The sequence below is a fragment of the Ammospiza nelsoni genome, chromosome 6 (assembly GCF_027579445.1).
Source record: "Ammospiza nelsoni isolate bAmmNel1 chromosome 6, bAmmNel1.pri, whole genome shotgun sequence".
Lineage (NCBI taxonomy): Eukaryota > Metazoa > Chordata > Aves > Passeriformes > Passerellidae > Ammospiza > Ammospiza nelsoni.
In genome coordinates this window covers 46,294,390-46,320,059 of record NC_080638.1, presented here as the reverse complement: position 1 = coordinate 46,320,059, position 25,670 = coordinate 46,294,390, and positions in this window count along the sequence as shown.

The window sequence follows — 25,670 nt, the reverse complement described above, 5'->3', positions numbered from 1 at the left end:
TTGTGTTTCTTGCAGCACAGAGAGTGCCTTCAGGTGCCAAGACTGGACTTTAGAAGACTATGAAGCCCCAAGATAATATTTTTCTTCTGAAACTTACAATTTCTTACTGAAGAGGCTGAAAAAGTTGTTTCATACACAGTGAACATTGGATGTGGATCAGTGAATTACATGAAAGAGTGCTTTTCAAAATAAATTGTAGGCACACATACACACTTTACAAAAGTTACTTAAACGAGAACATAATAACATTTTCATGGAAACAGAACAATTTTCCATTGGTATGTCTGAAAGCATTCCAATATGCCCAAATTAATTCCATTCCAAAGTTCCATTTAGCAAAATAAAAGGAGAAATAGAGCAAAATCCCTGCCTAGTGATCCCACTAATGGCCTTACATGGCATGGAAGTGAGATTGTTTTTCCAGTCCAGAGGTGGGAAAAGATATGTGAGCTCCTCACCTCTGGTCATGTGGTATTTGCATAGACATAAGCAATTTATATTTCAGAAGTAACCCTGAAATGAGGAAAACCCAAGGACCTACCTCTTTCAGGTCTTTTATCTCTGGAAGGTTTGGTTTCTTGCTTTCCTGGTTCCTATTTGGAGTGACCCCCAGAAACAATGTAAGGAAGACTATAGAAAACCTCAGCCTCTTTTTCAGTGCTAAAGGAATGCAGACAGGTTGGAACCAACATTTTAAAAGCCAATTGTAATTCAATCATCTGAAAAGAACTGCTTTCCCAAATATAGCACTCCCCAAAAAAATATTTCTTAAAAATGAGCTGGGACATGAGTGAGCAAATTAATAAGTAAATAATATTTCTCAATAACAAAAAAGCTGGCTACTGAAAATACATCTATGACACAAAAAAGAGGTTTTTATTTCTCTTGCTCTAACAGTTTCAGTGTAACATGGCTGTAAACCAGCAGGCAGCCATAAACACCAATGGAGAGTGTTTAAATCAATATGAAAAAAAACAGGTTTTCCAACTGCAGCCTTTGCAATCTTAAAGGCAGCATTAAAAGGCAGAAGGAACACATTGCATTCACCATACAATTTTCTGAGTGTCATGGAGGTTAAGAGGCTCCTTGACCATATCAACAGGTAAATCCTCTATGTTCCAAACCCAGCAGGAACATCAGTAATTTACAGCAAGGGATCTGTGCAGTATCTTCTCTTTTTCATCCATGAAGAACATTTTTGTTGTCTAGGTGCTCGGCATGGTAGAATTTCCTGTTGTTTTTTAACATAGGAAAATTGAATTTGTTGCATAGGAGAATTTTTTGATGTGCATACTTGAAATAATTCTCAGGCATCTCGGTTTTATTCCTCAGATGATTTTTCCAACAGTAAGTTTCTTAAGTTGTGTCTTTCCCTCTCTTCCCACTTCCCAAATCAATGGCAATACAATTGTTCTACTCTGGCCTGCTGACAATATAGACTTTTTTTAGTTAAAAAGTGAGTATGTGATGTCATAGCCACCTAATAGATAAGCTGTAGATAGCATGACAGTAATCACAAGTCACTAAGTTGTAGATGCTGCATTCTTCCTCTTCCCAACATAATTTTGGCAAAATTTCAATAAAGTGTAAGGTAATTTAATTTTTTATGGAAGAAAGAAGGGACTTCTGCTCATGAAATAGCGCTGAGGACCTATTCTCCTGGGTTTTATGGTACTGAAAAATACAGCTGCAAAAAGGATGTTGAGGAAATTGCATATACATGTGCTAATTCTGATAAACAGACTCCAACAACACTTAGTTTCATAAATAAAACTGCTCTGAATTAGCAGCCTCTCACACTTCCATGATAACAAATTAATATGTGTAGAAGAGATAGAGTATTTTTTTTACTGTTTTTATGTCAAATTAGAAGATGGGTGCTGTTTTCGATATTTAACTGATTTTTTGATAATTTTATTGTTCTTCTAAAGAAGGGTTAATGATGATGCTGATGGTCTTCCTTCCAAGGAAGAATTCCAAGATTGCAGCTGCATTGCCTGGGTTACTGGAGTTTTAAGAGTTCTGCAGGATTTCAACTTTTAAGAAGATCTATTTAAAACCTGTTAACTAATGAAAACTTTTTGACAGTCAGGAGATATTCTCACAGAGGCAAAAATTACTGTACTTTTAGGAATCTAACTTGAGTATGCCACAGAGGAAAAAATTTAGAAAAAAAATAATTTGAAGCAGAAAAAGGTAGACAAATGTGGATTCTTATATAGTCAGTGCTCATTCATGGGTATTATGTATAATGGGGGGTTTTGTGTATTTGTTTCTGGACAGCAGTTTGAACAGGTTAGAAATACCTTCATAATGAAATTATCTGAAAAATATGAAGTTCATATATATAAGGATAAAGGATCTGGAATTGGTTTTATTAATACTGCTAAACCTTCACACAGAAAAATTAAGAAATGCTTTTGATAAATATTTATAAGGAAATAAGCTAATTTTGGTTTTCTAAGTTTTCATCATTGTTGCTCAACCCTTGTTTTACCGGTGAAAAACCTATTTGTATTTTTTTTTTCCCAAAAGCTGTCAATTTCTGTATCTTTGACACTTATAAACAAGTCTGTCAAGGTGGATGGAGGAGAGGAGTGGCTGGAGCAGAATTACACAGCTGGGGCAGAATTGACACAGACTCACATGCACAGACTCACTCACACTTGCAGAGTCCATAGCTAAAGGCATACATGGGTTCTAATGGCAAATGTTGCTTCCAGGGACAAAAGGGAAACAGTTTTAAAAAGTCTATAAATCATTGAAAACTACAGAAATTCATTTAAATGACAAAGGTCCTAAACTGTCACAGTACATGTAGAGAAAAGCATCAAATTCAAATCTGAATGATCAGGTCAGCCTGCTAATTTCAAGCTTTTATTGTGTCCAGGTTCTTAACACCTGAAAGCAAATTGTTCTGTAATGTAGGACTCGTGATGGTGTGATGCCATAGCTGTGTTAATGCCGTGTAACTGCAGAGACAGAGTCTTTCAAGAGCACACACACAAAGTACTGCTCTGCCACGGACTGGAAATGCTAGTTAAGTATAAAGCAACCAACACACTGTGTTATTAAGAGTTAAGCTTTATAGTTTGCAAAATGTCACACTTTGAAAGGTAATTTAATGCTGCTGAAGTTAGAAGCTGTTTTTAGGTTTAAAGTTGCCAACTATACTGCACACCTGCACCACATAATTTTACAAGGCATTCTGGTCCTTTTTCTCATTATATCAGACAGTGTGTGTGTGTGTGTTAAGGTTTTTTATTCTCATAGCAGAAAGATAAAGTATTCACATGAGGTTATCTATCTTAAACCAGCAAATGTTACTTCATGATATTGAAAGCACACACAAAACCATCTTGGTAATTTTTTTCTAATAAAGATATTGTGTGAAAAGGTTTGTCTTGTATACATCTTAATAGCCATGACCATATCTGCTATTTTTACATATTTTCAAAATCATTTGGCCCCTCTGCTATATTTTTATTTCAAGTAAATGAAGGTTTTTAAACTACTGAAAAAGGTAATGACATTTTTGTCATCTGGCAGGTTATATAAAACTGTGTTCTTTACTCTGAATTTTAGTTATAAGAATGAAAAGAAGAGGAAAATTCCTTACCAATAATTTCATGTCATCTACTCCAAACAGAATTATGGTAACTTTAATGCTGTGACAGAAAAATCTGAAGGAAACAAAGCACATAAATCCCTACTGAAATAAACTTATGCATGTAAATTTATTTTATCATGTTGCATACCAGAAAGGTTATCTGTTATTAGCTGACATAGTGGATCTGCAAGGAGCACTTGAAAATGTTGATTTATTTGAGAGAAAATTAAAACAGCTTATTTTCTGAATCTCTGAACTCACAATAAATTAATAGAATCACCAAAGCAATTTATTTGGTGAGATGATCTGTTAAAAGTGCATTTTTAACATTTCCTTCCAGAGGATTTCTAATCTGTAATAGGTAAAACTCAGAGTTGGCAAAAGACTGAGCAGTTTCCATGGGCACTGAAAACTGCAAAACATTTTTTCATTCTGTATGACCCTTTACCAAATAATGGTCAGAGGGAATCCTTAGGAAACGTAGCTCTTTTCTAGAGCTGAAAGTCTTTTTTTCCTAAGGAAGGAATAATGACAGTGGATGCCTTGTTGAAATACTTTTTAGGCCATTGAATTCAAAGTCCTGTATAAGAATGCAGTCATTTGTACTTTAATTTCAAATTCTCGCCACAATAAAGAATTCATGGCAGGTGAAAACCGAAAACAGTGGCTGAAAGGAATGAAGTTAGTACAGAAACCTTTAAAATGCAAAAAGTTTCAGATTTTGTTCACTGTCATTGTCAAGGTAACTGCAAATCATTTTTAACCTATTTAAACCAATTTCCCCATCTTCAGTTACTCCTATGGCTCTTACTGCATGTTTTTTTTCCTGTTGCTTTTGTACTGACAGTAGCACATTTTACTTAATCACTCATACATTTTGTTTTTCCTTTTTCATTTATTCAGTTCACAGGACACGTCAGTGCTCTACTGGAAAAGAAGTACTATCAAAATTTATAGATAATGTTAATGTTTAAAATATTAATAATAACGTAGATCTGCAATAAAAATGCAATAGCTAAGAAATTGAAATGTTGCATTTCCTATTTCTAGTCTTATAAACATATGAAATTTAAGATACATGACCATTGTAAGAGGGTTGAATTTTAAATTTGTTCTCTCTTCTTTGAAGAAATTGACCAAACCCCCAGTGACAGGAGTATTCAAAACTGTACCTCATATTTTCAATTGCCAGCATAATCCAGAAAGTTTCTATGTAGAATACATTTTAAAAGTGGAAAAATTCTAATCATGGACGTCATAAGAACAATTCTCCTTTTTTTTTTAATAGATTAGATTAATTTCACTGTTGTAACTTGGAACATGAGGAAAAAACCTTCATACTTAAGGCTGGTAGGCTTCCAGTAGAGCTGCCTTGGGGATGGAGGGAATTGAGCATCTTGCCCTTGTCTCAGAGGACCCTTCTGTTGTGGCGTTGCTGAGGGCTGAAGGCCGATCTCTCCCACAAGGAGCACCATCTGAGACTCCCTAATTCCCTTCCACACACTCATTTGGTGACTACAGAGCCAAGGAGTGATCAGTAGAACCCAATCACCCTTTAAGCATCCCACCCTGGGTGCCAAATATGATTTGTGGTTTAACTCCAGCTGGCAGCTAAATCCCACTCACCCTGATGCCCTGCCCTGCTGCCCCCAGAGGGGAGGAGAATTGGATACAGATAAGCCACATGGATGCAGATAAGAACAGCTTAATACCTGAAATAAATTCTTGAACGTCTTGCGCTTGCTGGCAGAGCATGGGCAACTGAGAAGTCCTTGTCTGAGGATATTGCACAGCAACAACTAAACCAGCAGTGTGTTATCAACATTATTCTCATACTGGACCCAAGACACAGCTCCGTTCCAGCTACTAGGAAGGAAATGATAGCTGGAGGCTGTCTTAGGCACAGCAATTATAAATTAAAGAGGTTTTGACTCTTGGAGAAGAAAGGAGGCGTGCCAGCAGAGGTGCCACTTTGGACTTACAGAATAGAGTTTCAGTAGTTATTTTCAGTACTTTTTTTCATTATTTCAGCCCCTGTTCCTAATTTTAGTCCCTGTTAAAAATCTTCTGAATTTGACAAGTTCACAAATTAATTGAAAAATGTAATGATTTTTAAATTTATAAAATATTATGCTTAGAAAATCTGAATTAATTTTAAATATTTTTACAATGTCCAATATAAGCATTGTCTAAGTAATCAATTATTTATTAATGACTTTGTTGTCTTTGTGGTCCTGTTTTTCTCAAGTGTCTCTTCAACTGAGTAGTGTACCAGCATCCAAAGTATATAATAAATCAGTAAGTAGTATTCACCTCATCATACTCCAGGTCACACAATCTATCATTTCTGAGAATTCCCATTAACTCTTGTGGATTAGTAACCTGAAAATGTGCTTTGTCATTGAAATAAGGAAAGAAAATGCAAGGAGAAAGAACTCTTTTATAGGTTGCAGTTCTCAGGGCAGGATAACCTTGTCCTCAGAGAGACTAGTAACATTTCCCTCTGGAACTCTTGAATTTCTCTTCACATGCTGATTGTATTTTACAAAGTGTTTGCATTTATTATGTTAAGCATGCATTGAAGCATTATTTATTTTTTTAATCTTACCTGATGACAGAGGGAAAGAAGCAGAGGGGAATAACTTGTGTTGGGCATTTCTTGGCAGCAGCTGACAGTGGTCACGATCTGGAAATTGATCCTGAACCATGTGAACCACTGTTAAGTCACTGTGACCTCTTTTGGTCATTCAGGTAGAATTTCTGTTCCTGAAAGACAAGTAAAAATACCTGGGAAAATAGGGGGGAAAGGGATCATTCTTCAAGAGAGGACCAGCAGTTTAGGAGAAAGGCATTACCTGACTATTTCCTGTACTCTGTTCCCTGTACTCGTCACTAATTCAGGCTAAATGCTTTGGTTTGCCCCTTTTGTGACATGAAAAGTCATTCATTACTCTAAATGCAGTTTCAGGCTTTGTGTCAGCTTGTAATAGTGCAGTTTATCACCACAGCAAGAGGGAAAAGCACAGAAAAATTAGGTTAATCAATAGCTCTGCAGTGTGTTTGACATTACGTTCAGGAAAGGTTTAGCATGTCATTCCCAACTACAGGCCATAAACTGCCTGAGGTGTGTGCATGCTCTTGATGTGAGTGCTGGCTCCTCATGTGAATCGAGGGCAGAACGTAGCTCTGAGCTTCTGCTAATCATGCACCCCCTGCAGATACCAAGCACCTTGGATTGGAAAAAACGTGACATAACGGCTTCCAATTTTCCCTCTCCTGAAAAAAAAAAAAAAAATTATAATATTTCTAATTGGCAGACCTAAAACTGCTGACCAAATATTCTGTTTAAAACTTTTAAGCAATTTTGTTTCCTTAACGTTTAAAACCATTCAGTGTTTGGTAGGCAGGGATTTGTTGGAGGCTGGTGTCTGGGGTTTTATGAGCCTTTTGGTAGTTTCACACTGGATCAAGGTGGGAAATGACAAACTGACAATGGAAAAAATATTTGTGAGGCACTTCAGTAGTAAGAGATAGGATGTATGATAATATGCTTACAACCATAGGGACCTTAGGGGAAAAAAGCCTCCTACTCTTTGTACTGCAAAATCACAGGACTTCCAGATATGTGTAGATTCACATCTATGATAAAAAGGATATATTAATCCTTTATTTGTCAAAGTAATATGTGCTCTTATACAGAAGGTATTATTTGAGCAAATGCTGATGATGGGTGTGATGATGCTTTGTGATGACAATGACAACCTTATGATGCATTTTTATAACACTGGAAGTTACTCCCCATGTCTTTAGACTCAAAACTTCATAGTCTTGCATATTTTAACCCTCTGTTAATTAGATAGTTTCCACCCTTAATTTATTTTCTAAAAGCCACAAGTCTGTTTGAAGTTTGTTCAGAGCAAGAACTGAGCATTATGGGTTTTAACATTGTACAAAGCATTGCTATAATTTAAAACATATTTTATATCAGTTATTTTAAATTACATGTTCCTGAAGATATGTCATCATTTTTGTAAACCTCAGTAAAATCTTATTTTTCGAAGAGTTACTTTTAAAGTTTATACAATTATGTAGTCTGAGATAAAGTTCAAAGACTCAAGGATGAATATCATTCAAATTTACAGAAGCCTGCAGTCCAGATCCTTGATAGTCTTAAAAAGACATTACTTCACTGAAATTAATGGAGCTATACAGACTTGCTCCAACTCAGAAACTGTACTGGAATGTTTATCTAAAGATAATGTAAAAATCTTTCATCTTGAAATTGAGTAAAGTAGTTCATAAATATAGGTTTTCCTTCAAGACTTTTGGTATGAGTGTAATTTTCATTTGAATGAGGACAAAAGGGCTGCTCTCAGCATAAATTAGAGATAAAACAGGAACAGGAAAAAAGGACAATTAAAAAGATACACTGACAACTGATAAAACTTGAGTACAATTGAGATATATTCATTAAATAAACCCTGAGTGGAGTTCTTATGTGCTACTAAAATAACAGGACCTAAGGTTTATTTCTGAATTATTTTTCTACACACATTTTTTTATATATTAAAAAGTCCTCTGCACACCTGTAAATGAATTTATTTTAAAGTCAGAATGGGATTATTATGATCACTAATTCTGAACTTTTATATAAAGCCTGATCCATCTTCTGAAGCAAAATAATACAATTTCCTCCTGTATTTTTATCTAGTTTTGTTTAAACATTATTTTTAAAAAGTGAGATATGAATTTCACTGGGAACAAGGTCTCACCCTATGATTTAGCTGTAGGACAACCTCAGGCACAAATTCCTGCTATTCTTTTTTCTCTATTGTTCGGACAATGGGTAACATTTTGTGGGATAGGTTTTCCAAAGCTTTTCAGTGCTTGCATTTCACATGCCAGACTATTTTTGGTTCCTGTAAACATTTATTCAGAAGTGCTTATAGATTAGTTTCTAAAATGGTTCTGAAAGAATTCCACATTTTAATTGGCATGTTGAATAAGTAAGTTTTGTCTCTCATAGACTGCTATAATAATTATTAAACATGATTGAATACATATTTCTGAAAATGAGGACAACACTCAAACTTCCAGCTATGAAATGTATGCTGCTTATAGCCAGTTATTTGTACAATTTTGCTATATCAATGTGTCATTTGACAGAAAAAAGACAGAGGCATATTCCTTATTCAGTTGATCATACATACATATACACACATAAAATATTTCTCCTAAAGGAACAAGTTCTGTTGACACATTCAGACCCAAGTATATGTTTATTTTTAAACCAATTTCAAGGAGTCTAGCTTTGATTCTGGATGAAATTATGTGGAGAAATTTTGTATTTGCAATCCAATTGTCAAATTCAGTGAGAATGCAGAGAACTGAGAGGATAGTAATTTGACCAGGGTGGCAATAAAGGCGCTTTGGACCTCATAGTGATCTCATCTGGAGGCCCCTTTAAATGTTGGCAACAGTGCATCTACAGTGAAGCCTGTAGGCAGTCTTTGAGCATTTTATTCTGGCAGCTAATAATAAATCCACTGTGTATTTTATCAGCCCTGATATTCCCTGGATAATGGCCAAAGAAAAAAGCATTTATCTACCATGTGCATCTACTTAAAAGCTGGAACAAATCTTCATTTTTATTAGAAGAGTCACTCACTCATGGCCGTCATTTTTACACAGCAAATGCACATTATTTTCTGGAGTATTTCTATGGATTATGCTCTTTCCTGAAAAATCTACATTAAGAAGGTGATACTTTATTAATATCAAATGAAACCTTGTTAACCACTTAAAAGCTAAAATGGAATGAAATTCTATAACTGTTTCTTTTGTACCTAGCATATGCATCACTTTTTCATATGCTACACAGCATCTAAGGTAATTTAAACAAATTTTATACTGCCTTATGATGCAATGAAATAAATAATTGGAATGATAATCATGGTGATTGTCTAAGTAGGAAGACTGGAAAACTGAGACAGGAACCATTTGCTAAATTCTAGGAGACTTTTCATAATAATAATTCATTTACTGAGTTTTAAGTGATTTATCATCTGTGGAAACGACAAAATTCAGAAATGCCAAGTGAGGAAAAATTGTGCCATGAAACTGAAAACTATTGGAACCCAATGCTGGGCCTATGAAGAGTTATTACCAGAGTTGTGTGACATTTTGGGATTGTGTGCTAAGTGTATATGGATTATTTTGAAAAGCACTGGTTTTAATTTGTAAAGATTCATGTGCAATTCTAGTTAAACAAGTCTACTCACACCACCTGGAAACTCCATAAACGATGCAGAGCAATTCTCTGTATTTTATTAATACAGTACCTGAACAGATTGGAATGTTTATCAGTACTGTTTAATACTGGATTGTTTGACAAACAGGCAGGGAGGCATGACTTCAGGCAAGTATTTCATTATAATTTTTGTGTTTATTTAATGTGTTTTGAGCTATTTTAATTAGGCAGATTATACATCTATATCTAGAAATTGAAAGAACAGCATTTGAAAAGAACAGGCTAAAAATATAAGATTTTCTTACACCACAGCAAAAATATTTTGTTATGTTTAAAATGAAGAAAAGCAAACAGCTCTGTTCTCTTGTGCTTGAGATATAAAGCACCAAAGATAAAAGAGTCAAGATGACTATAAAGGAAATGCTGGTCTATTATATGCATCCTGGTGTTCAGGAACTCTGAATAGTTTTAAGCTGTAGCATTGCTTTAAGCATGAGACTTACTACTGGTGTGTGTCTATCTGGCTTCAATCAAACATGAAATGAACTTATATCTTCTTGCAAAAGATTATGTAGATGAGCCATTATAATGTTAATGGTAAACCAGGTCATAAGAGAAGAAAACAAAAAATTACTCACATTCTTAAAATATACTATGATTTTTGAAAATCTTGAAAATAATGTTGTTTCCAGCATCTCACAATAATAAATCCAAAGGAGATCTCCTGGTAAATGAGAATCTTCAAGCCACAAAATAATTTAGGTTTGCCATTTTCAGGGACCATGAAGTTTCATTTGATCTTGATCTGAAGCCTGCACAGACTTTGCCATAGTACTTTTCATAAGAGAGTAATTCATTACCCTTAATAAAGGCACACTGACTGGGAGTCATTTGTTCTTCACTGACTCCATTACAGATATGACTTAATTAAACCTGTCTTTTCATAGCTAAATCGAGATGAGATGAGATGAATCCCACTTTTGCTGAGTTTCTCAAAACCTATACCAAAAATCTTCCTGATGGAGCTTATTCTATCTGTACTCCTAAGACAGGAGCTTGAAAATGATAAATGCTGCAGAACTATGACATTTTGATTTTTTTCCCTCCTGGACTGCTGTTGAAACATTCACATGAGTTTCTACCTTATAAAGTTTATCCAGGCAGAGCATGGTAGGATCATTATCTATGCTGAAATATCAGAGATAATATTACTACCATGGACAGAAACACTGAACATAAAATAAAAAAGTTTCCAAAGCATTGTGAATAGAATATATGTTTTCACCATTTTGCCCTGGCATCAGTTCAGTTTCACCTATATGGTATTGGTGATGTAAATCACTGTTCTACCTCCTCTAAGTAATAAGTTATATATGTGTTTGTGCATATAAATGTTGTATGTATGGAGTACTATATCTATACATTTCCAAAGAGGAACATGCTATCTTTCATGGAATACCTGTGATTAAATCAAGAGCTTTTAGTACATTGTAACAAAGTTTTAAAGTATTGTATATATGGATATATTTATAAAGTACTAAACATCTTCATCTGATCACAGCTGCTCCATTTGGTGTGCAGATGTACTTGCATTTTAATCTGCAAAGCCTCAAGTTTGTGAAAACTTTGGTGAAATTATGAAAAACATATTTCAAGGTTTTATCTTCCCATTGCTTAAGAAATGCTATGAAACATGATGTGAGATGTGGAATGTTCCATCAAGTTGTATAAATAAGTGAAACCATTTGTCCTTCTGATCCCCTTGCATGTAAATGCTGTCAGGATAAAATGGCTGTTAAGAAAATGGAACATAATTAGACCTGACTTATTCTAAATACCCTCAGTGTAACTCAAACTAAGGAAGCTTAATATTTGAGAGTAGGCAATTAAGATAGGAGTCTTTTTCCTTAACATTTCACCTCAATATTTTTTTTTGCCAAGCAGTTTGAATTGTTTATATTCTGTAGAGCTTCTGAATATAATATGGCAGGAAAATCCTGGCATTCACTGGGGCACTGGTAGTTAAATGTGACTGCTACTACAAGAGAAAGGTCTGCAATAATTCTGCTACTCCTATGGAAAGAAATCTTTAAACCAACAAAAAACTGAGATTAATTCATTTTGCCGGAGTATGAATAACTAAGACATAAAAATTTGGATTGCACTTGTTGAACCATTGTAAACAGAAAGAGAAATACATTCTTTGGTACAAAATTAAACGAAACAAAACCTTTTATTTTTTTTTTAATTTAAATTGAAATTTCCAAATGCATTAACTTTTTATTTATATTGTAGTCTACTGAGGTAAAAACTTAATGTAGTGTCTAGAATCTGCAAATGTCTACTATGGAGTCTTCTCTCTGCTACGCCAGTAAAACTGGAAATCTGCTTTTAAGTGCGTGTTTATTTGTCTTCATGCCACTTAGGATGAAAATGTCAAAATACTGAAAGTAATTTTTATTCCCTTCTTGATTTGACAAGTTACTTTCCTGGGCATTAAATTTTGAAATATATAAGATAAACTTGAGAAAGCATGCTATGTATAGAGGTCACTTTATCCCAAATTATGAGGGGAAAAAATAGAATTAATTTTACCTGCTCTACTGGGATTTTCAATTATAGTAATCTGTAAATAATTATGAATTAATAGGATACAATTAGTAGCATTTTAGATACTGTGTTTAATTGTAGACCTTCTATCTCAATCCCTTTCAGTTTAGGATATTGTACAATTCCATAATTCCATGAACTGAAATTATGCTTATTCTTTGGAAGTCAAACAGTGGTGCAACATGATGATTCTTATCAAAGTTTTGAATTGCTTTAAGCATCTGTAAATCAAATCAAGCACAAACTGTCTCCTCTGGAATAGTACAAATACTTAATCTTGTATCTTTTAGTTACAATGTAAGGACAGTGTAGTTCTGAAGCTGAACAGAATTTTATTACTGTATTTTGTGCACTTTTTAATTTCCTGGTTTTGCCATGTCTCAATTTCCTTACTTCAAGGTTTTATTTCATTTACATTTTTTACCTCAGAGTCATCTCAGTTCTAACTGAATACATTAGATTCCTTTGTGGATGCAAAAATAATACATGAAACAGCAGGAATAACCAGAGTAACCCATCAAATCAGACAGACTTTAAGGTTTAATTATATGTTATATGACAGTCATGACACATATCTTTACTGAATGTTGCTAAGCAAAATAAAACACTACATGAAATATGAGAGATTCATCAGTGTATTTGTGTATTTTTGTTATTTGGAAAGGCAAATGATGATGAAGAAAACGTTTTTCCAGCTGTGATGGCTAAATTCCTCTATGATGATAAAAGAATTCTTTAAGCTTTCCTATGCTGTTTTTGTGGGGTTTAGTATAACACTGCTAAGAGTGGTGAGGTTAGAGATATACTCACTCTTAAGGTCTTCAACTGAGTGGAAATAAACAGAAAACACAAGTAAGAAATGCAGAACTAAGCTTTGCTTGGATGACTCTGATTAATTCCCTGCCAAACTAGGAGAAAACCCTTTTGCTTCAGTGTGATGCATTTGACAAAATACTCACAAAGAATATGAATAGGGATTTATGCAAACACTAACAAGGGAGTGAGACAGTGGGATGGAAACTACTCACATTTCAAGGTGGGGGCAGTTATACAGAGCTCAGGAATTTAAATTAGTAATAATTAGATGTCAGAAATACATATTGATAAAATCATGACCAAAACAAAGATTGTGGATCCTTAGGGCTGCTCCTAGGTAACTGTCCTTGATTTTTTTTAGAAACTCCAGCTTTATAATGCTTGCTAGAGTTCACAGGATAGATATAGTTTCTTTTCCCTGCTAAGTGATTTATGATTCCTACATCACATGCAAGAATCATGAAGATTCACTATAGCTCTCTGTTTAAACTTCCTGCTACTCCAGACAGAGAAACTGGGTTGGAATCATTCCTCATCTGCCAGTAGATCTGTCCCTTACAATGAAAGGGGAACGGATAATTCACAAAGAATGATTGATTGACTGAAATCAGATCATCTTTCATACTCATGAAAGCTGACATGAATTTTAAAAAATCTCTTCAGGTGTGATTTTTTTTCCCTAAAAATATTTTTGAATATTAGAGTTAATACTTCTTGATAGTATTTTTCAATCTATTACAATGCATTAATTATTTGAGAGATTTGATCAATTAACTAAGGCTTGTAAGGGTTTAGGGTTGTTTGTCTGATACCAAACAAATTAATTTTGTTTTGAAGGGAGAATTTCTTAGTTATAAAAATATTTTAAATATTAAAAATTAGTTCTATTTAAATATACTAATGATAATATATTTTTATAAATAATTATTAACATAAATTTTAGAGTTCTTCAAACACACAAAAAAATATTTCCACATTTTCCAATATTGTAATTATTTTTGCTTTTTGTTGGACAATTTCTTAAAAAATATTTGACTTTTCAGAATATTGGAATATCCTTTTTGTCTCATGTTTTCCTTCTCTGATGTATGCATTCTGTCTTCCTCTACTTGACTGCATATCCAATAATTTTTCTTGAAGCAACCAATGATCTCAGAATTTTTGGTATTTTTATATGTGTATTGGAAGAAGACATTTAGGATACTGAAATGTCAATGTACCGCAAATTTAGTTTAGCTAATATTTCCCTCACTTTGAACAATATATGTAATCTAAAAGTAAACACTTTAGGAGTCTTGTTGAGCAATTTTAATTATGACAAATTAGTTTTAAAAAAACATGGGTTTTAATTCATGGAAATAAAAAAATTATTCTGAGCTATTATTGCTGAAATTAATTAGGAAACTGACTTCTTGAGAATACTGTGTTTTGCTTGTCTCATACTTTTCTGCATTTTTGGCTTGTGTCCTCCTAAAGGTTGTACCCTGGAGTGTATCAGCCAGACAAGAATCATGATGTGGCAGTGAGGGTACCCCAGCAATATTTGGATAGGTCTGAGAAGGTTCAATAAACACAGAGAAACAGAAAAGCTCAAAGATGAGAAGCAGAAGAACCTAAAGAAACCCTGTATAGGATTATAGGATTTCTTTCTGCAGAGGCAGAAGATCTTTATGTCAAAAATATTCAGCAGACTGCTGTTATAAAATTGAAAATGTTAAAAAAAAAAAAAAAAATTACCCCAAACAATCCATTTATTAGGCCTGGTATCATAAAGTATCATGCTTTGGAAGTATGTCTTACAGAATCTATCTGCCACAAGAGAATAGAAAAGATTTGTTTCAAAGATAAATTTCTATTAAAGCTGGAAATTTGTCAACCAGGAATTACGTCTGCTTAAGAGTCTATTGATTTATTCACAGTACAAGTAGAGACACTGAAGTGTTGTGATGATGGGAAAATCCAGTGTGACCCTTGTACCAGAGGACATATTTCCAGGAGACACTGTCACCAGTGACACTTCATACAGAAGCTCATTTATATTGTGTCTGTTATGCAAAGTACTAAATACAAAGTTAATATTTTTTTTTAATAGACAGATTTACAAGACCTATGTTGGTAACTAAAAAGTTGGAAAAATTGTCTTATTAGAGAAAATTGAAGGGCAGAAAATTAAAGTTTATGTGGAAAAATCTTTGCACTTTAAAAAATACATCAATTTGATATGTGCTAGAAAAAAATCTCTATCTGAGAAATAATGCTGGTATAGGAAGACAGGGCTGTAAAGTGGTGATGGGTACAAACATTCAGACTGTAAAAATAATAATTAAAACTAGGGGAAAAGCATTTTAAAAGCAAGAAACGTCAGCCTCTTAGTTTATATGGTGAGAGGAAAACCTGTCTGTAAAGTGGAGCCTGACTGATGTCTGAAGTCAGCTCAATTGTGTACATGTCATCAACATTGTGGAGACCGGACTGAATGATCCAGGATCCCTCTTATAATGCTGGGTCCCTTGTTTTAAAGGCATCTTCATGCAATCTAATATATTGCTCTTGTAACCCGCAAACAAGCCTGAATACTTAGAAATGGAGAAATAAAATTGCCATCCTTAAGGATAAACATCGGGGACCTCATACAAGATACGCCAGTGCTGTCATTAAAGACATTGATGTATTACAGCTTCTCTGTCTCTGAAACTGATGAGTGGTATGAAATGTCTGCTCAAGACCTATGTGACATTAGTGAAATGAAATTTTTGGAATATAAATCCCTTGGCATTGGCAGAGCACAGAATACCATTCCTCATTTTATTAATTTCTGACTCAGGAAAGGCACTCCACACTTTTGATGATTATTCTGAAGTATTAAACTTTCAGTTTTTTGGTTTCTCCAGATAAAAATAATGGCATGGGTCTGTGTCTTGGTTTAAAGACAATTTAAGAGACAAATGCTCCAAAATTATTTACCTCCCCTTTAGTTTTAGCCAATGCCTTTCCACTAATAGGGGGAAACAAGTATGAATAGATATAAACCCCCTGTATTTACTCAAAAAACCAGAATAGCAATAGGCAAGAGAAACAATACTAATAATCACTGGTTACAAAGCTTCTGAAAGCACATGAGCTCCCTGGGAATTAAAATAAACTAAAAATGCCAAAAAAAAGCTGGCATACTCCACAGACAACTGTGTGTGGGAAGACAAACATGGTTGCAGCCCTTCCTCCTCTCCTGACTATGAGTGCAGAGACATCACAAAGAGAGAGGAAGATAAAAAAAGCCAACAGGACGCAACTACAAAAACTGCCCCACACAACAACCAAAAGCAAGGACAAAACAAAAAGAAAAGCTTGTATTCCAAAAATATATGTATTAAAATACAACAATATTTTGGGTTACCCAGGATAGGCCAATGTAGATGAGGAAATCAAGAGGAAAATCCAATACTTCCCATGAAAGATGAATTTTCAGGCTTATCAAATAAAGTTATACCATAAATCACAAGGGTTTATGGTGTAGAGGGCAAATACAAGTGCCAGTGGGACACAACAGGATCTGTACTGCAAGATCAGGTGAGAATGCCTGGCAGTACTCAGGGAGTTTAGTGCTTTGGGGCAGTCTAAGTAGCATCCCCTGTGGTGACACAGCCTGGATACAACAGGTAATAAGGGAAGAATGTGAGTATAAACTGTTGATGTGAATGGACTACCTTATTATCTACCTCTGAGTAAGAGAATTTTAGCCAAAATTGATAATGCTGTGAGGAAATCAACAATGGTGACAATTACTCAAGATGACCATCAACCTGATTAAACAGTAACAAAATTGCTGCCAAAAGCAAAGGGTCAGCTGAAGTGGGAAATGCAATGAAATATAAAAGAGCAAACATTTGTAAGAGTAGGAAGTGACTTGAGAATGGGAAGATGGAAAGAACAGTATTTAAACCTGTTTTAGTGCTGGCAGAATTTTCTCCACAGCATCATAACTCTGCCTTGGCTAGAAAGAGATGAGCAGAGAGTATCCAGCAGAAGCAGTGACAATGTGGGTGGCAACGAGAAGGAGCCCACAACTGGGGTTTGCACAGCTGACCTAGTGGAGGGAGCCTTGTTTCCACTGTGGGGAGCCATTTCTCCACTGTGGGCATCATGAGATATTAGGGATTGTCATGGTTATGTATAAAACTGGAACATCTGCACATTCAACAAGAGATGTGCATAGAGAGAAACACCCTGGTACTTTTCAGGTTGAACAGTTTTCCCCTTTGATATCTGCCTTTTTATTTTTCTGTCTGTAGATATTAATACACAGGAGACACTAATAAAACAGATAGACACCCCAAGACCTTGCCTTCAAGAAACCCTACCTTTCAGCATCTTCCAACTGTGAAAATGTTAGAACTTCAAAATAACTTATCCTGACCTGACTTCTGGATGCATTTAAAAAGTATCATATCCAGTGCTTCCTAGTTCATAATCCCTTGAAAACAATCAGTTTTCTTGTCTTTATAAAGGTTTTAACTTAACAGTCATTAACCATCTTTCAGCTTTCTCAATAGTCTCCTTACACCTACCAGGATGGTCAGTGGAGTTTGCAAACAAACTTTTCCTACACATCTTATGAAGGATTTCTTACCAGCTCCTTCTCTATAACTCCTCACAGAGTTCCAAACACGATGGATTTTCAGCTGAGCCACCTGCTTGAACAGTGTTCTGTAGTCCCAGGGATGCTGGTCTCTAGCTGAGACCCAAGTAGTAGCTCAAATGGTACAGCAGATATTTGCACAATTAAATATTATCTTCTTCTGATGGACTGTGGGGTCACAGAGCTGAGGGAATCATAGACCAACGTGCACTAATTCAGAAGTCATCATGTTTTGTGTGCCACCTGAAATTATGGATTTCAAAAGACTCCACAGCAAACTTCAGAGCAGCTAAAGCTGGGATTACAAGTGCTATGTGCAATAGCACAGCATGAGAATTTAGAGGCATACTTTCAAGCCCTCTGGAAGAGTGGTTGGTCCTATTCGTAACCCAGTTCCCAAATGACCCCACACAGAGTTCCTGCAGATCTAGCTATCAGATCCACTGAGAAGCAAAAGACCTTGACCAAGTTAAAGTTCATTAGTTGGATGAGAACTTCTATAAACATTACATAACACCTATGTTTTTAGAGACACAAGGAAAATTAAAATGTACAGGCCTTCTGCCCAGAAGTAAGTCAGGGAGAAATGAAAATGTCATATTTCTGAATGTCAGAAGCAGCCAAAAAGGTGCAATTAGTTTCTTCTTGTTTAAACCTAGCGCACCTTAGCACTGACCTCAGGTTGTTTTCATGTTTCCTGAACTAGTTCCACTTAGATTAGGTACTTCATTATTATACTAGTAACTAGTCTACTTCTTTTCCTCTCACTTTTGACTTTAAATATGATTCATAGTCAGGTAAGCCCTGATAGGTGTTACTTCCCTTAGCCATCTAGCCACAGCCTGGACACAACTTGAATTTAAGCCTCAATTTTAACTTCTTGAAGAAATAATTAAATCAGTGTTAGCAGCAGCCCATGTGGAAAGTGTCTGCCTAGTAATTCATTACCACCAGCCTGTCTCTAATTTGCCAGTGTGCATGGCACCCCTACAGAAGTGTGAGAGAGGCAACAGATCATTTATATAAATTAAAATCAATAGGGGGCTGAGCACAGAGCCCAGTATAATATCCTCTGGGCAAGTGGAAATCTTAAAAGACTAAGGACCTAATCTTAGCTGCTTGACTTCTTTCAGCAAGGTAAGACTTAAAAAGATTAATTATAATTTATGAAATATTAATACCTGGAAAGCTTTTGAGCACAGATATTGTATTTCAGCAGAGTCAAGATGAAGTCTTTTTCAGGTTTCAAAGTACAGTGTCAACATGGCAAACTTTTACAGCTTTAAAAAGTTTATTGTTTTCAATATCACTAAGGGGGATTTTTTTTCTTTCCCTGAGCAACAGGTTTTTTTTAAATAATTTATTGCCAAGAAGTATAATTTCTGATGTGTTTGAAATGTAGTTCTTGATCCAAAACCAGAAGGGAAGATGATTTTTTTCATTTTGTACTTCTGTTACAATATAATTGTCACTTTATCTGTGAAGTTTCTATCCTTGACTTGAGTAGGCACACTGGTCACAACCTACTGGCTATAACTTAGAGTAAGTGAGAATCTGGCCCAAAGCCTTCCTGCATATAATTGTAGTGAGAGAATGATTAGATAGATAGATATGGATATTTGTGACATTCAAAACATACAGATATCTAAAAGTATAAGTCCTTATTACTGTAACGGCTGCAGCACTGCATTTCACAAAGCAGTTAATGAGATCTGGATGCACTGAGTGACCTATTTAAAGTAATTCAGCAAGGAAATGGTGGAGTCCCAAAGCCCCTTGCTGTCACCATTAGACAGAAAACACTACCTCTCTCAGTGGGTTAAAGGCAATAAAAAAACCCCCATTTTTAAACACAGAGCAGATAATAACTCATGCTAAAATCTACATTTGTTAGTTTCAAGATATATATATACATTAGCCACCCACAGAGTTATATTATTATTTCATTTGTTTTTTTCTACCCTTTTTCTCTACCCTGGCATCTTGTACTCTAGTCCTGTTTACAGTTCTGCTTGTTCTCATTCAGCCCAGACTGTCAATGCTTTGGTGCAATATCTTTACTGGTACTGTGAAGAGCGTTGCTTATCCACAGTTTGCTATGGGTAATACACAATGAGACAACTGGGCTTTGTAAGTCTAACCTAAATGTAGTTCTGGGAACCTTGGTATTATCTATTGAATATTTTACTTGTACTGCTTTTTAGGCAATTCCTAACAGATACTGCCATCTCAAATAAAGTGTTTTGCTTTAAATTGAGCACAACTTCTACTTTCTGCACTTTGTTTCTAAGGCTACAGTCATGAACAGGGAACATTTTCTTCAGGAGCTCATCTGTTCCTGCTGCTTTTCCCTCACCTGAAGTCATAATCTTTGGTTTGTGGCTATAATCAGCACTGTGGAAACTAATTGTGATGTCACAGGCAGAAGATTATGACTTCAGGGGCAGAACGAACAGCAGGAGCAGGTGACCTCTAAAACACAAGACGTCTCTTTTCATGTTCAAATGAAAAATGGGACAGAAATGAGTCTATCTTTGAGAAGAAAATGTTTTTTTTTCAGGTTTATAAAAGCATTAATTGGATTGCAAGAGTTAATTTGAAGTGAAATTCTCTGTGATTATATCAAGAAGAGATAATATATTCAGTAGCAGCTAAATTACTAAGTTTAGATTCTAATTTCTCATTTGATTAAATGACAAACACAACTACTGATGCAATCAGCAACTTATCTATCTTTTCACATAAAACTGGAACCAAGTAAAAACTCATTTCCTCTCTAGCTGACTTTTGCTGTGAACTCAGCTGTAAAATGGGTCAAATTTTTAAAGGTTTTTGCTTTTTTTTTCCCTTTCATTTCATGTAGTGAACTGATCAGAGGAACTTTTTTTGATAGCTTTCTAAGGGAATGTTTGTGTGATTTAACAGCTTGTTTTATGACAGCATTAAAGAATCAGAGTTGATTTGTGTGGCTTTCTTTTTTTTGTGTGTAATAGTCAGAAGTTTGGTAGGGGAATATTACTCGTACCAACCAGTTTCTTCAGTCCTATTCTAAGAAAATGTAATTGATCATTTTAAACAACATCTTAAACAGGATCTTTCATGGGGAAGACTCTTGGGAATGTTTGCCACTTAAAATCCCTACTTATTGCACATTATCATTGAGATTTGGACTACAAATGTGGTTTTATCACCTTGCAGATTCATCTGCAGATGACAGATCCATGCTCCATGTGAGAGCATGGCAGTCTGGATACCAGTGTATCAGGAGGCTGAGTGAGAGCAGACATTTATTTCAGATTGGATTCCTCTTTTTTGTGTCTGTCACATTCCATTCTAGAGAAATGTATTTTGGTCCAGATAGTTGATACTTGGAGAATTTTTTTTTTTAACTTTAGGATAAGATTTTTTTCTAAAAGGAGAATTTTCTTCTTACTAAGATAGTTATTTACCCTGAAGTGCAATTTGTGAACAGCTTCACATCTGCATCAGACGTGTGAACTTAGATGACTGGCTTCTTTAAAATATAAAGGGGCTGCTGCATGATACTGAATGTTTATTGAACAGTGATTTTCTCTTGAATTTTGTGCTTAGGGATGCTAGCCACCAAAAAATTACAGGTAAATGTGTAAGTCTGCTCTGCACGCTTAGATAAACCATTTTGTGTCAGTTTTGTAATCTGTAAATTGGAAGCACTATTTTTTTTTTTTTTGAGGTCAGTGGCTACAAAAGCTCCAACACATAGTGCTAGGGAGCATATCAGTATTGGAAAGTGCACTCTTGTAACTAATTTTCCAATGACATTAATCAGTTGAGTGTTTAAATGTGTAATTTGTGTATGAAATCATAATCACTGCCCCAAAAATGTAAGTGTATATCTGATGAGAATATACTGTGTTCATATTTTCTGAGGAAAAAACCTCAACAAACACAAGCAAAAAAACCCAACTCCACAATCCCTAAAACTAACAAAACATACCCCCACAAAATTTATGTCCCCTATAAGCATCTGTACATTATGAATTTACTACATTGATGTTAGTAAACAATTATAAAGAGCTTGCATTTTTTAAAGGAACATGAAAGTAAAAAGTGTTTGATAAGTTATAAGATTAAATTGTGCAAAAGTATCATATCATTGCATAATTTTTCGCAGATAGTAGTAAAATACACGAAAGTATGAGAAAGCAGTAAGTAATTTAAAGAAATCTTACTTTGTAATTCATAGCTTCTGTAAGTGGCTACTGGTATTAGAATATTCTTGAATGGAAAATTTAATAAAAGCCTATGTTCCTCAATGACATTTAACTACTGCCTTTTTACAGATTCAACTTGCAAATCTATTTCATTTGATAAATATTTTCGTTTTTTCCCCCTAGAATGTCCAGTACATTTTGTACATTGGTGGAGGGTAAAATTCTCCCAGCCTTTCTCCTGACATTTTGCAAGTTCAAAAATCACTGATAACAAGAATTTGTATCCAATTTAATCTCACCAATTATGGTTATTCTAGGGCAGAGCACTAGTAGTGGCAGACATAATGCTCAATGACATAATAGCACAGATGAGCTGAATAAGAGAGCATCTAACAACATTACATGGAATCTCTTCATGCCCTATTTTTATATGCAAAGAAAAGCAACACTGTAAGGACTTTAAAGTTTTTATTTTTATGTACACAGTAAATGCTTTTATGGAAAATCTTATTAAACAAATTCCAGGCTTCAAGGAGGAAATAAAACCATAATTTAGTTCCCTATTATACCATATCTTATACAGCTTCATCTGAGTGGTGCCTCTACCTTACAGTAAAAACTCATAGTTTCATATATCACTAAAAATGGTAGCTTTGAAATGGTTAGGAGTTTCTACTGTGAGATCAGTAAAAATTTAAATCCAAAGGAAACAGATATTTAGTTTATTTTTGATCATATCTAGTTCTTAATGTGGGTCCCTTAACTACTTAAGATCTTGAGATGATAAAAAATATTTTTATCAATGAACACAACAGATATGTCCTACCTTCTATGCCATTGAAGAGTTACTTACTAATTCTGGAAAAAATATTAGAATATTCAATTATTTTTTATGGACTCCATTATGTCACGAACCAAACTGCCCCAGAGTGAATGATAGAATCTAGCATCAGAATAACCAATGAAAAAAAATTAAAACTTCCTACTTTATTCTTGCTGTTCTAATGTGTTTCACCTTACTTAGTAGCTGATTGCAAGGTTTAAGAAAGATTAAAAGTGGGTTTTACTTGTTGGAGTAAATAAAGTTGTGGTGCATTATCTCCTGTTACATTTCTGTTTAACTAATTCTCAGATTTAGTAAGCTGCAGTAGGTTTCACAGCTGTTTGGTATGATTTGGTGAGTGTTTTACATGTTCAAGATCACTTAGGTGCACTTCTCTGTAACATACCTAAACATAACCTTAAGAGATCTTCTAATTTAGCTTTTAAATATAACTGGGGATTCCTCCTTGTATTTACTCTGCTAATGAATGACCCATAAAATAATTTCTTGTTCTTTTTTAGTAGTGTTTAATCAAAAATTGATTTTCTCTGCTTAACATTTGATATTTAGAGCAGAAATACATAATCAAATTAAGGCAACAGAAGCAAAACTTCAGTGGGGATTAAGGGCATGTTGAGATTACAGAGCAGCTGCTCACACCCATTCTAGAACAGGGACATCTGTAAACTCCCAGTAGCCTAATAATCTGATTCTTGGAAAATGATGGAGATTGCCTACCTGTTATCATGTACTGGAATAACATTCTTCTAATTAACATAAGGTGCTTGATCGTCAATTTAGATCAGATTTAGACTTACAAATTAACACAAGGTCCTTTCCAGTCTGTTGTAGCCTGTACCAAACTAGGTTCAGAGAATTAGAAGCAAAATAACTGGAACAATGTGTAGTTTTTATTACATAAAATACATTTTAATAACTTCTCAAAGGATCTTTTTTTTTTTTTTAATGTAGCTGCACAAAAAAAAATCTGTTCCTTTTTAACCACTCTGTTGCTATAGATAAACTTGACAAATTCCTCTAGGGTGGAAAAAACAATCAAAATATTCCTCCATGTAAAATATACAAATATACAGGCATAACATTCAATGTGACAGAGTAAAAGGTATCTCCCCTCCTAATTAAGACTCATGCTCTTTGGATGAACAACCTCAAAAATTTTCTATACTTAATATTTCAGATTTAGAATTTGGGGCTTCTTATTTTTCATGTATTCAGCCAGCAGAACAGTCAACTTTATTCACTGATGTGGTTTGCTACTTTATACCTTCTAATTAGCATTGCGTGGGAAGACTCTATTGGTCCCACATAACGTCTAAGCATAATATGGCCCTTGAGTTTAGAACCTCTAACAAATATTTTATTCTGTTTGGAAATCTCCAGTTCATTTTGTTCTTTGAATTGCAATTACTATCAGAATATGAGGAATATCAGTCATACAGCCAGAGATGATAAAATTGGAAATTGCCTTTGACTAATTTTGGTTTAAGTAAATAAGTCAAGAAATTTGCCCAAGAGATTCAATTTTGTGTACTTTAAATGCTTTAATTTCTAAACATGCTGTCAATACTCACCTATCTCATAGGTCTGAAAGCAAAAAATGAAGTTTTAGTTTGAAATCCAGTGCTTAGTAAGAAAAAGAGATCAAAGTGAAGTTTTTATTTGCTAACAATATCCTAGTGGGATATCTGAAGAAAAAGGCTAATTTTAATTGTGGTTACTGAAATATGGTATTAATAACATCACATAAAAATATGTAAATACAATATTGACGAAAAATCTAAGTCACAATCTAAGAGCTTTCTTTCCCATATTTGAAGTGTTTTACTTATACTAGTTTCCTTCTCTAAAGATGTTTTGTTACTTGAATGGTAGAGGTCTCCTGCTGACACAGTTTCTGTATAAACCCAAAACTTACATGGATTAGTGTGCCTTAAGAAACACAGGGGGATCATGCCAACCCATTAACCTTTGAACTTAATTTTCAGTATGTTATATTCAGAATTAAATTCAATTCTATTTTCAGTTAAGCAATTTCTGACTTATGCACTAGATATTATTATCAACAAGTTTGTGTTGGATGAGTTTTATGCTAATAAAATTATTAAAAAGATCCTTAGGAAAAAAATTGATTTAAAATATTTCTCATAAAATTTTGGAACACAGAGCACTAGCCCAACAATTTGTCATCTGTTACATTTCAAATTCCTTGCCTAAATACCTTAATGTATGGAATTTATTTTTATTTAAGACACTTTGTTTGGTGAACCAGAGAACAGTAAATGGATCTAATGTACACATACATTTTTCTTTTTTGACATATGAAATACAAAGCAGGTCACTCTAATTAATCAAACTTTTAGGATGCTGGGTGGGGTTTTGTTGTCTTTATTTTAAATGTTTTAGTTCTCTCCTTTCTAACTAACTTCTCCTGATATTCACTATTCAGGCAGCTTTAAGTGCAATCTACATTCTTTGAATTAGAAAACTGACTAGAAAATCATATTAGTCATCTTTTGAAAGAGCCTGAAACTCTGAAATCTCTATAAAGTACATTCCAAAATGTTTGGGTTTTCTTCATTAACTAAGGAGATTGGTGATACATCTTGAAGTGCAGCCTCATTTAATAATGAATTTATGTTGACTGAATTCTGCTGGTTCACTGACATGTATTTATCCACCTAATAAAACAAGACATTTGATAAAGTTATTGA